Source organism: Caretta caretta, chromosome 1 (assembly GCF_965140235.1).
Source record: "Caretta caretta isolate rCarCar2 chromosome 1, rCarCar1.hap1, whole genome shotgun sequence".
Lineage (NCBI taxonomy): Eukaryota > Metazoa > Chordata > Testudines > Cheloniidae > Caretta > Caretta caretta.
Genome location: NC_134206.1, coordinates 164,809,778 through 164,823,903, shown reverse-complemented (window position 1 = coordinate 164,823,903; position 14,126 = coordinate 164,809,778). Strand labels below are relative to the sequence as shown.

At 40.3% G+C, this 14,126-nt stretch overlaps 1 protein-coding gene across 1 annotated transcript in view; it reads right to left on the bottom strand.

Moving 5' to 3' along the window:
• The window catches only part of RCAN1 (regulator of calcineurin 1), a 76,688-nt gene that overhangs the window by 30,281 nt on the left and 32,281 nt on the right, over positions 1-14,126 (bottom strand). The gene's annotated exons all lie outside the window — the stretch shown is intronic.

Genomic DNA, 14,126 nt, shown 5'->3' with positions numbered 1-14,126 from the left:
CAGCTGTTTCCCCAAGTATCAACCAGTAAGTTAACACTACTTGGTAAATATGAAAGTCACAGAATTAGTGAATTGCAACATTATTGCTTCTTTCTCCTCCTCCACTCCTCTTCCAATGGCGGGATCTTCACAAGTAACCACCATATTAAACAGCACACTGAGTGGAAACAGAGTACCAATGGGTGACTGTGGTTTGAATGGATGGGAGTTAAAGGGAACAGATATGAGAGATGATCAGGTTACTGTTTTTTTTCCTCCTGTAATATTATATATCTTGCCAGCTGAAACTACGTTTCTCCTTTTCATTCAGGGTGATCTGAAGACAGAGTCTGACATCAAATCATAAGATCTCCACAATTTTAACAAAAGAGACTAATGGGGCAGTTATAAAATTGATCATAACCCCATTCTTGAGAAATCTCCTTTATATTTATTATTTGCCAAAAAAAAAAAAAGTGTGATATTTTTGGTAGATATTTAAATTAAAAAGCTTTTTTCCTGAATCACTCTCTCTCAGTAGTCAACTTTATTTCATACCCTCACATACCACATAACCTCACATAACACATACTCTCTTAAATTTCACAGAACAAATTCATTTTCATTTCAATAAACGTTTACCATTAAATCCAGATTTTAATTTCAAAAGCCTCTCTTTGGTAAATATTGGTTTAAACTAGGGTTGTTGATTAACCACAATTACTTCATGTTATTAACTCAAAAAAATTAAGCACGATTGAAAAAATTAATCATGATTAATCGCAGTTTTAATTGCACTGTTAAATGGAATACTGATTGAAATTTATTAAATATTTTGGTTGTTCTTCTACATTTTCAAATATATTGATATCAATTATAAACCAAAATACAAAGTGTACAGTGCTCGCTTTACATTATTTTTATTACAAATATTTGCACTGTAAAAATGATAAACAAATAGTATTTTTCAATTCACCTCATACAAGTACCGTAGTGCAATCTCTATCAGGAAAGCACAACTTACAAATGGAGTTTTTGTTACATAACTGCACTCAAAAACAAGCCAATGTAAAACTTTAGAGCTTGCAAGTCCACTCAGTTTTACTTCTTGTTCAGCCAATCACTGAGAGAAACAAGTTTGTTTACATTTACAGAAAATAATACTGCCCGCTTCTTATTTACGTCCCCTGAAAGTGAGAATAGATATTTGCATGGCACTTTTGTAGCTGGCATTGCAACGTATTTACGTGCCAGATAACCTGGGCATACGTATGCCCCTTCATGCTTTGGCCACTATTCCAGAGGATATGCTTCCATTCTGATTAGGCTCGTTAAAGATAATGCATTAATTAAATTTGTGAATGAACTCCTTGGGGAAGAACTGTATTTATCCTGCTCTGTGTTTTGTCTGTATTCTACCATATATTTCATGTTACAGCAGTCTCGGTTGATGACCTAGCATGTTGTTCATTTTAAGAACACTTACACTGCAGAGATGACAAAACGCAAATAAGGTACCAATGTGAGATTTCTAAAGATAGCTACAGCACTCAACCCAAGATTTAAGAATCTGAAGTGCCTTCCGAAATCTGATCGGGACGAGGTAGGGAGCATGCTTTCAGGAATCTTAAAAGAGCAACACTCCAATGTGGAAACTACAGAACCTGAACCACCAAAAAAGAAAAACAACCTTCTGCTGGTGGCATCTGACTCAGATGATGTAAAAAGGAACATGCGTCGGTCTGCTCTGGTTTAGATAGTTATCGAGCAGAACCCATCATCAGCATGGACGCATGTCCTCTGGAATGGTGGTTGAAGCATGAAGGGACATATGAATCTTTAGCACATCTGGCATGTAAATATCTTACAACACCGGCGAATACCTGTTCTCACTTTCAGGTGACATTGTAAACAAGAAGCAAGCAGCAGTATCTCCTGAAAATGTAAACAATCTTGTCTGTCTGAGTGATTGGCTGAACAAGAAATAGGACTGATTGCACTTGTAGGCTCTAAAGTTTACATTACAGTTTTACATGTGTTTTAGTTTTGAATACAGTTATTTTTGTACATAATTCTACATTTGTAAATTCAACTTTCATGATGAAACTGCTTTCCGAAACATGATAACTGCTTTCAACTACCTGAAAGGGGGTTCCAAAGAGGATGGCTCTAGACTGTTCTCAATGGTAGCAGATGACAGAACGAGGAGTAATGGTCTCAAGTTGCAGTGGGGGAGGTTTAGATTGGATATTAGGAAAAACTTTTTCATTAAGAGGGTGGTGAAACACTGGAATGCGTTACCTAGGGAGGTGGTAGAATCTCCTTCCTTAGAGGTTTTTAAGGTCAGGCTTGACAAATATAAAATCAGAAACAAAACACTTATGAACCAAGGATGAGGTGTGCTTAGAACTCAAAGGATGAAAGGTCAGTAAGAATGTATTCTAGCATTGCTATCAGGACTGAAACATAATTGTCCAAGTATCATATCATATAGCTGAAACATACGTAAGTGTCTACAGTATTGGCCTGCGTACACAAGTGATCAGCCAAATCCATCCTGATATGAATCAAGAAATTATCTTAGGGATGAGTTTGTCCTAATGTCTGTTTTTTTAAAAAAAAAAAAAGTAAAAGCCATATTTGGTTGATTTTTAAAGAACAGAGTAAAGGTATCTACTTCAATACCTTAAATACTTTTTTTCCAGTTATCTTGAGGTCAACTGGCATACTCTGTAAGAGCTGAGCTGTAAGCACTCAGCAAGTAAATAAATCTGTCCTCCTTGAATGGATCTTCTGAAGTCTGAAGGCAAAGTCTCTGGATGTAAAAATCTATGAAACCTGAACTGCAGAACACTCCAAAATAAGGAATATTTTGGTTTAATTGGTTATGAAAGCGTTCTACTATAAGAAGCTGGAAGATTTTTTCCTTTCATCGTATCATACATATGCATAATTAAGTGCAAAAAGATTAGCATGTTGTAGAGGGTAGCACAGTTAAAAGCAAAGATACGAAAAGCTAAGGCTGCCACAGCAACATTAAACACTGCACATGTAATGTTTTCTATTGCTATTCTTCTGTTAAATATGTAGATTAGAAGTGGTGCTAACCTGAAAAGTGAAATAAGAAGGTCATATTATTTGCTTAATCTGTTGTTCATTTAAACTACAATAAAGAAATGTATTTTACGCATACCTCAGAAGCAATGCAAAGGCTTGCAGGTGTCAGGGGTAATGGAGGAGCAGAGGGAGAGGGAAGTAATTGCTGGGAAGGAGCCGGGGTGTGAACTTGGAGGGTTGCTGGGTGTGGGTGGGAGAAGAATGGAACAGGTTTTTTGGGGGCGAGGAGGGATTGCTAGGGAGCCTCCACCATGCAGACCAGGGCTGACTCCTAGCCTCCCTCATTGTCAGCCACATCTGCCCCTGTCCCCATGTTTCCCTGCACCCCCCATCCCCATGTGTCCTTGCACCCAACTCAGCCACCCCTCCTCCCCCATTCCCATGATTCCCTGCATCCCCTTCCCCTGTGACCCTGCCCCATCACCTGTGTCCCTGCACCCTTTCCCCATGTGTCCTTGTACCCCCACTCAACCACCCATCCAGCCCCCCCACACTAGCCCTTCTGAACCCCAGTCTGTGATTCCCCTAGCAGCCCCATATGCCCCATGCTGTCTGTCACCCCCATATCCCATGCCTGCTGACTTGGACCCACAGCCAGGGTGCTGTAAGGAAGGCAGCTTCTTTCTCTTCCCTATCCGCAGCTAGGGCTGCTCCCGCTTGGGAGCAGCTGCTTTCTGTTCTGGCGCCATAGCGGCCCATGGTGGGCGAAAGGAGTAACTATAGCACCTTTCCAGCAGAATGTACTTTTGGGGTGGGGGCAGAATTCTGCGTGGCACATGAATTGTGTGTGTGCAGTGGCACAGAACTCCCCCAGGAGTAATGTTCAGAAAATTTTTTTCACTCCTTCAGAGAGCAGCCATTAAATTTGGCCACTCGCATAACCCAAAAAGGCCCTTTTTTGTTCTTAAACAAAAAAACAAAAACAACCACCACAACAATAAAAAACAAAAACAAACAAAAAACCTCTCACATTTCAGCTGAGATTAAACATGGAAATTCATTCCAAATGAGTATTTTTGTAAAGTTAAGAGCGGTCTGATTGTAACTGCTTGCAACCTTACCAGCAAGCTTTTCTTATTATGCCATATGATTTTAATAAAACCATGGAAAGTCACAGTATTTCCTGATCGCAGAAGCTGGGGTGGGTCACTCAAATACCTCTTCTGACTAATTCATTCCATCGTGTTTTCCATAAATGATTCACAGTTGTATTCTACTTTCCGGACTACCTGGAAAACTTTTTCACAAAGTCTGTACATTATGTAAAGCAGAACACATTCTTTGTTTAAAGAAAAGGAGTACTTGTGGCACCTTAGAGACTAACAAATTTGTTTAGTTTCTGACTACAACTTCTGAAGACATTGTTTTCTTTCTAAAAGCAAACTGAGAATTGTTTTTTAAACAATTTATTCTAGTAAATATTCTTACAGTTTCATGAAGTAAAGTACCTGCCTGGAATAAATTCTGCTATGGAAAACCAAACTTCTTGCAGATTTACAAGTTGTCTTCTTTTTAAAGACACTACCTAGATAAGCGCATGAAAGGTTGTGAAGTATGTAATACTTTAAGGATAAAATTATTCTTGAAACTCTAAACAATAATTCAGCTCAAAATATGGAGCTCAAACAGTGCAATTTAGATGTTTTGTAGCTTTCTCTCACCTAAATTAAGTTATAAAAGTGAATTTGGTTTTCCAGTATTTCATTATGATTTCCTCAGACAAAACTATGTTTCTCACAATTTTTTTCCAGTTAAATTTTCCATTACACTGCTGTTCAAAAACAAGCTGGGTGATTAGATCTGTGTCACAGTTTGAGGAGGTAGGGCGTCACACTGTGAACTCCATTTTTATTTTAGGAGTGCCACTTTTGATTGTAAACTTTATTGTGACCTTCATTATGTATTGTAACCATGTTGATTAAGACATCAAGTTTGTGCTAAAAAGTGCCTGGTCATGACAATGCCAGTCTATTCTAGACATGGTATTGCTCATTATGAGGGGGGGGACTCTTCAGAGAAGGCTAACAGAAACATCAATATTTAATGACTCTTCCCTACTGGAACAATGGATTTTCTATCCCAGGAAAACAGACTTTGAATAACTTCTAAGGGAGCTGGAAGGGAGCAGTGACAATGCTGGAGCTTGGGATTCCTCCATCTGAAGCACATGGTACACTTACACTGAAGCTGGAACAAAATCTTCCTACCTATATAGACAGACTCATTCTAGCAGGGCTAACACTAGTGCACTAAAAATAACAGTGTGGACATCCCAACTCAGGATCTCAAACATACCTGATCCCCTTAGCTTCAAAGCCTGAGCTGGAACATCCAATTTGCTATTTTTAGTATATTTGTTTGTGCCACACTAGAGCAAGTCTGCTACTCAGGCTGGGAGGCTCACTCCCAGCTGCAGCATAGACATACCCATAGGAAACAAGGACAGAATTTTAAAAGACGACTGCTTCTCTGGTCTTGGCACCAGTCCATCAACACACAGTGGAAGATCAGATTAAGGAGAGAGAAAGCAGGAGAGTCAGCCTAGCCTATGAATGCTGACCCAAACCTCAGTCTCATAGCAGGAATCCTTTCCTAAGCCCATCTGCCATGCTGTCGATGAAGCAATTAACAGAGAAATTCAAAGCACCTACAGCAAGGTGAAACTCTGAGGGAGCTTGTGTAAATTCAGAGGGGCTGAGACACCAGGCTGAAAAACTCCACATGCCCAGGAAGAGGTACAAACATGAGACCTGCACCTGGAATGTGCCTTAGAGACCCAACAGAAGGAACAGTGACCTTGATTCTGCCAAGACATAGTTGGTTTAGGAGCAGGTTGGGACAACTCAACAGACTGATGTCCACCCAGAGAGGGTTGTGACTCCCTGTTTCTGCTTACATCCAATATCACAGAGGTAGGGGGTTCTTATGGCTAAGGCAGGATTTTATCCATTGTTGTTTAGGACTATTACAACTTGACAGGTGGAAGAGCAGTTAAGGGCCTAAAAAAATGCTCAGAAACAAATTCTCATCACGACAAAAATTTTTTCAAAATATTTAATACACCTCCAAATTGGCATATAATTTGTCTAGACAAAGTGCTGCTTGGACACCAATCAGGGATTGACCAGGGAATTTCAAACAAGAAAATTCTAAGATTATACTGTGCATAGTTAAAAGCCACTTAAAAGCAGGATTCTCAATATGGACCTGATAATGTATATTAATAGCAAAAAAAATGCTTCTGACATGCTCTTTTTGACAGAGAATTGAACTGTTTCAGAAGTAAGTGTGGCTAAAAGTAAGTATGATTTAATCACATTATTGCAAAAAATCTGAGATAATTCCAAAATAATAAATAAACGTTAAAAATGCAACATCAAGTGCAACATCAACATTTCAAACATCAAGTTAAAAAAGTGAGCATTATGAAAGTGGATAATGTCAACACCTATTTTTCAGGAGTACATCTGTACATAAGTTCCTAGTGCACATCTAAATTCATTCAGATACTCTATTAACAGTAACAGTTAGAGAGACATTTAATTTTACTTGTTTACCTTGGACCAGGACATGAAATTCACTTACTTCAAATGTCTTTATTACTTACTTAGCTAAAAGACATGACATTCTTCAGTGTCCAAATAGGTATGGTAAAATTAGGTATTAAAAAAAGGGTTTCACATCAGAATTGACACATCTGAGTGCGTGTCTGAATTTCCTTGAATGCTTCTGACAGTGCAGATCCTTACACAGTCCTCAAAGGTAGATATCCACACAAGGACATAGAGGACAGCTCCTGCAAGCTGCTCTCTGTTGGGGTACCCTTCGGTGGGAGTGGTCACTAGTGAGGTTTTGCCACATAAGAGGAAGCACTAATTCACGTCCATGGCATCCCTGACATACTTAAGATGCCCTTACTGGTGGAACTCTCAAGGGAGGGCAGCACTGGCAGTAGAAACAATACCTTCCTTCCTCTGGCACTGAATGTCCCTTTTCCCTCTAAGCAAAGCAGCCTTTGCTGGCATAGAAGGTGTACCAGTAGGGATCAATCTAGCCTATCTACTTAGACTCCAATCCTGCAAAGACTTGTGCATGTAAACCCACTGCACTCCCTGAAGGACCAAGTCTTAATTAGTTTGTTCTATGTGCTCTTTAATGGAGAGTTTCAGTTACAGGCCTTAATCACACATATAAAACTCTTAAAACTTCAAATACTTCTTTCAACATGAAATGTCATGTGTGGTCGCTTACAGTGGAGAATTTTTTTTTTGGAAAGTGATGGACAAGCAGGTTGTGGTTAGATGTTGTGCTGTGTGTGTGTGTGTGTGTTTCCTTTATGTGCTGCCCCAGCCCTGTGCAGACAGTTGGCACAGCAGACCTCGAGTGAACCGCCCAATGACCACAAGATTAGTTAAGGGACGAAGGCACCCAGTCAGGTTTATTGTTGACGAAGCATGGTACTAGTACCCCACAGACTTTACCGGACCACTAATTCATGTATGCCCATAACAATGGACCAGCTCAGTGAACAGCGGGATTTTCTGTTCCTCCCTAGGCCAGACAAAGATACTCCCTTTGAGATACAACTTTATACCCCGCTATAAACAAGTTAGTACTGTCCCTCTGACATAGTTAGTTACTGCTCTCTGACATGGCTAGTTATTATCCATCACCTTATACATGTTGGTTCGATTAAAACATATTTATTACGTACTGTTATCCTGACTTTATCTTTTAGGAGGGGTCAGTGTGTTCCTGTTATCCTTGGGGAATGTTTTTGTACCATCCTTGATATTGGGATATTCTGGTACCACTTGATATCGGGATGGGTTTGCATGAGTACTTTGTGACTAGCACTTTTTAGGAATGTGTATTTTTGCAAGATCAGCTCTGTTCTTGCCCGATTTTGTGAGCCGGTTCGGCCGCATACCAGGTCTCTGATATAGGGGCTTATGTTTCAGGTTCTCTTCCTTCTACATTTCCCTGCTTTTTGTCTTTTTATGGGGAGGATGTTTACCCACTGTCCTGGAAAGGCATAATGCATAGACTGAAGATGGCACAGTGGGCTAAACACTGTTATGTGGCCATCTTGGGAGACAGAGGAAAGGAAAGGGAAGAGGAGGTTTTTCACATTTCAAAACACCTAATTTTTTTGAAGATGGGCCTCAGCTTGGTCTTTCAAAAAGGTGTGTATATGTTAATTTTATTTTTTTATATTTATTTACACACACACACACACACACACACAGTGTGTTTTACAATATTTATTAAAATATTCCAACTTTATCTGTCCTGGTCAAATTTTGTTATCTAGGAATACTAATGAAAGGTCTACAGAAATTATTCAGTAAACTTTTTTTTATTCTATTATGTCTTTTGTTTATTCTTCTCTTGATACATGTTGCAACTCTGACCAGAGAGTGTGTCTACCTAATGAAAGAAGAACAAACTAATTACATGTATTTTGGCTATTCCCAAGAATAGTTTCCACACTATGTTGGAAAACCTTGCCTGACATAAGTCTTTAGAATAATTTGAAGTCAATTAAATGCTAAACAGTACATCATCTAACCCTATGTCTCTCAAATGACCACTTCCGCTGACTGTATTCAGACGAGCCAAGTTACACAAAGGTCCAGTTATCTCTCTACTTGCATACAGAAGTAATGAAAACAGAGAACTTGAGTTTGATTTTTAGTGATATATGAATACAAATGATGCTACAAAAGTAAGACTGGCTATTTTTGTCAATTCTGTAAAGTTGTCTAAATGTGCCTTAAAAACAAAAAGAAAATAGTGCAACTATGACAGATCAAACATACATTAACACTGATTTAATTTCCCAAGTTTTGGGATATTTCAGTTTCAACTTCTGATTGATATACAATTTTTTCGTCCATTTCATAGCCATAAAAATCCTTTTAATGGCAGCTATAATCATGAAACATTTTCTCAGGTTAAGAAGGAAAAATATGAAACTTCCTTCAGATTACTACTCAAAGTTATCTGTAGTTTGTCTACTATTAATGTCACTCTAGTGTATTTCTCAGAGGAGTTTTATTAAATTACTGCAATGAAAACATCTTGTTCAAAGGAAAGACTACCACTATATATACAGCATATGTACAGTGATTAAAATAACCAAAGAGTTGAATACAGAGGGCCTACTCCCCTCACCCATCTGGAGAGCAAATTTAACCGGAAAAAGTGACCAGCTTCTTGTGCATCTAGACATAAAATTAGATCAGAAAGGCAACAGTATAATAATCTGAATCAACATTAATACAGAAACATGTTAAAAGAATGACGAGTGTTAATGGAACATGTAGAAAGATAGGGAGGGGAGAAGAAAAAGAAAAGGAAGACCAATGGTAGTATTCCGCCCCCACCCCGTAACAGACAGTGATCTGGAGAACTCACAAGAAAAGCTTCTTAGACAGTTGGCTCTTTCTTAATAGTTAACTATTTTGCTACTCAGTAACTGATAATTATGCTAAAAATAAATCAACTTGGTTACAGTTATACAAGGGATACAGTTATGCCTGTATCAGGAAGCTGCAAAACTGGGCGTCTATTTTTGATTTTTTGGGGGGTGGGGCAGTAAAACACCTTTGACAGTTTCTCTTATCAGGTGTTAAGCTGCAACTGGTGCAGGATTGTGCTGGACATTAATTTGGCCAGATCCCACTCTCGCTTACATATCATTTTAATATACAATGAAGTCTAGCTTTTTTGGGATTACTTTTTTATTCCCTCACCCCAAGCCTATATGTGACCAGTTCATTGAGCTCTGTTTAGTTTGCTTTGTGCTATTTAAGGTAATTCATAGTGTTTTCTATAAATCCATCAACTATATTTCCTTTTATACTAAAATTCTAATTCTTCATCGTCGCACACAGAAGGAAGGGTACATGTGAACGTGAGTGGGGAAAAAGTGTTTGATTTAGCACCTAAAATCCTCGCTGGTGGTTTTGTCTTTTGTTACTGAAGGTCACCAAAATCAGAATACACAGCCAATAGTGACTTGCTCAAGGTAACCTACCTCACCTACTTTGTCTTGCTCAAGGTAACAGTCAGCTGCAGGGATGTGAATAAAGCCTAATTCTTTGCACTATGTTGTGTCCACTAGACACCCTTCCCCCTTCAGCTTATTCTTGGTTTTCTGCGCTTTCATAATGGAAACCTAGAGTTGTAGTAAAACATTAAGCAATAGGTCTTATCAAGCTGAAATCTTTGCTTGTTCTGGTCTTTAAGTCTTCTCTACTAAGGAAAGCCTTAACAGAGTGTTAGTAGTCTCCATGAAATTTAAAGTTTTATCCAAGTCCTGTTTAGAACCTACTACTCTCGGGGGAATTCTGTGCCACTCCATACCTCCCTGAACCTCATACCCTGCATCTGGAGCCCCCTGCACCCCGACCCCCTGTCTCCAGACAACCTCCCACTGAGCTCCCTGCACTCAAACCCTAACTCTGACAAGCCCCACTCCCCTGCACCACCCTGAGCCCCGACATCCAGACCCCCACGCCACTGACCCCCACTTAGCTGCACCCAGACCCCCACCCAGCCCCACTCCCCCAGTACCCAGACCCCTCTGCTGAGCCCCAACCACCTTCACCTGGAAGCCTCTGCAGAGTCCCATTGCCCCTGCACCTGGAACCCCATCAACGAGCCTCTGTGCATCCAGCTCCCCCCACACCGAGCTGTCTGCACCCAGATTGTCCCACACAGAATCCTTTCACCCCACATCTGGATTCCCCCACACTTGGATCCTGCCTGGTTGAGCCTGCCTGCCCCACCCTTGGTGCTCCTGACACAGAGGAGCAGGGCCCCAGGGTGTTTCTGGGGCAGACCCAGGCCTTGTACTGTTGTCAAGGTCGGGTGCAACCTCACCACTGAGTTCGTGTCCCAGGAGTGGGGGCGGCAGGGTGATCTCCCACCTTCGTGCAGCCAGTGACCTATGCTCTCCACTGCCATGTGAAGCCTCTGCATTTATTGACAAATAAAACTTGCAGAATTTTAAAATATTGTGTACAGAATTTTTAAATTTTTGGAGCAGAATGTCCTCAGGAGTAACATACAGTTTTCAGAAGCTGGTCCTTTAAAAACAACCACAATGAAACAGTCTGTAGGAGCTGAAACAGACTTTTCTGATATGCCGACAAACTAAGCATTTTTGGAACCAAACTGAACTTTTCAGATTTTTTGATTTGTTAACCAAAATGAAAAAAAAACAATTTATGCAGCTCTAGTTATAAACTTGACGAGAATTAGATTTTACACTGTGTCCAAAGCACACATATGAATCACAAAATTGCAGATGTATGTAAGCCCTGAGGTAATATATCCACTTGATGAACAAAGGCATTTGAATATGAGAAGCCAGCATGACCAGCTTCTAATATTAGGGTCATGGGGGCTATAAGCGAGCCACAGCTATTGCGGTTGCTTCTTCCTGTCTGTCCTGCATACTAGTAGACTTGGAGGAAGTGCAGAGACATCTTTTGGAGGTTCTGTTGTTTCTTCTTTGAGCTTACTCCTTCAATTGCCTTCTCAAAAAGCTCCCAAAGAGCTTTGAGTTACTTCCAGGGACATTCTGTGCCAAAAATTAAAAATTCTGCACACAATATTTTAAAATTCTGCAAATTTGTCAAAGCAACACTACATAATCATGCCAGTTTCAATTATTTTAGAAATTTCAAAATACCCATCAGTAAATACGTCTAACAATACAGACACACACAAAAATTCCCCCAGGAGTAGAGAGTTAAAGAAACCCCTATGACAACCAAGTTCCTACTTCTCTGCCCCCTTCCTCCCCAGAGCCCAGCTGCATGCCCTCCCTCCCCAGCACAGATACCCTTCCCCCGAGCCCAGCCGTGGGCCCCTTCCCAGCCCAGTCACCCAACCCCTTCCCCACAGAGCCCAGCTGCGGGCTTCCCCTGGCCCAGATACCCAACCCCCTTTCCCTGCCCCCAGAGCCCAGCCATGCTCCCTTCACTACTCAGAGCCCAGGGCTCCAGAGAGAGAGAGAGAGAGAGAGAGAGAGAGAGAGAGAGAGAGCAGCCTGATGCTGGATCTCGAGTCTGTTTGGAGTTTCCTGAGCACTGCCATCTCCTTCCCTCAGGGCGTGCAGGGAACTGCAGCTACCAGAAACCTTCCAGCTTCTTCCCCTTTCCCCAGTAGCGTCTTCTATGCGTGAGCTGGGCTGTGCTGAGTCTAACAGCCAGCACTACTGCAACCCATTTCTGTGCGGGAAAGGGAATTCTGTGAACGTTAATTTCTGCAAAATTCTGCATTGCGCAGTGGCACAGAATTCCCCCAGGAGTATTTAGTGTATCTGGAATCTTCCATAAACTATTAACCTGGATACCTGCTTTCCATTATTTTAGCTACAAATGTCATATGGCTACCATATGTATCTGAACCTTACTGGTGAACTTCAATGGGTTCTGTGAACTCCTAAAAGAAAGATTTTCTCATTAACAAATGCTGCACTAGGTCAAGTTTGGGATTTGGGACACTAAAGAATTTTCCATCCTGCAGACTTTGACACACGATTTGTCTTTTTTCTGTACAGAGATGAAGGGTGGCAGAAAGAAGGCACAGTTTCTATTATTTTCTTTCATTTGTTTGGCCATCAATCTGGGCGCCTCTATGAGAGACTACTGCTGTCTATATGGAAGGGAAACTCCTTCTTAAAGGCAAAAATCCCTTCTAGAATGCAAGCTTGGCTTCAACTTCAAAACAAAAAAACCCACAAGTAAAATATGCTGAAAATTGAGGGGGGAACTTCCTAATACACCTGTGCCAACACCGCACTTCCTCCTTGGTAGAAGTCTAAAGTAGGCGGAACTGAACTGAGCTGCCAGAGAGTGTAAACCCAAGTCCTATCCTGGCGACTGATTGAACATGGGACCAGACCAATCTTATTCACAGAGGGGAAAATGAGTTGTCAAAATAAGCCTAAATGTGAAGAACAGGAACTCACCTTTGCCATAAATAAAATCCTGTCATTATGAGATTTTCTAATGAAAGTTTACTAACCTGATTTCTTAATATCTGAAGAGGGAGGAGGAAACGGACAATGCCTGGTATACTGTATAATGTCATCTGTTATGAAGGGCTCCATTTCCATTATTTATACATATAGCACAATCATTAAGCGCTCAATGCAAGCAGTACCCAACTTCTTTAGAAGACCAGCTTCCACGCTAGGCTTGGTCTCCTCCTTTCCTGGAGTGGTAATTCTGAGGTTTCTTTATGACTCTGGATCACAGGTGACACTGCAGAATGCTGCAAGCCTACAAACCATGTTGCCTACTTGCTTATATCAGCTTTTTTTCAGGGGGCAGAGAAAGGAAAGATTACATTTGATTTTTTATATATAAAGCTAGCAAAAATATCTGTCAGCACAAAAAATAAAAATGTGCTTGTGGAATATTGGTTTGGAAGATTTTTTTTTTTTAAAGTGAGAATGAGTTCAAATATAAAACAACAACTAGCAATATCATTCTCCCATTTTCTGAAGCATGCTGAAAAGGGAAGTCTCTTGCAATATTTCCTGTTCTTAGGCTTCTTGGCACTTCAGCCATGTCACTGCAGTCTGATAGCAAACAGATCTGTCCTAATGGAAATAGTGATTGCTCCAGGGAGATACGTGAAACAGCTGCTGTTGCAAGCAATGGAAAGTATGAATAACTCCTGCCTGGGGTTGCGTAACAAAGAATAATCAGATCAGAGTTTATGTTAAGTTATCATTACTCTTGACTATTAAACCCACTATTAGCCCATGTATTTTCATGTCTCAAAACAACATACAATGATTTAAAAAAGTGTCAAAAGACACTAAAAATAACTGGAGAAAGCCATCAGAGTTCAGGAATCAGACATTTTCCTCTTGAGAAGGGAGGAAAGAAAATTAAGTCTGCTGAGAGATTTGTATCCTTTTAAGCAGTTCTAAAGATGTTTCAGTTTTTTTCCTGTTTATGATCATACTCCAGGCAAAGACTAAATGCAGAATTAGAAACATA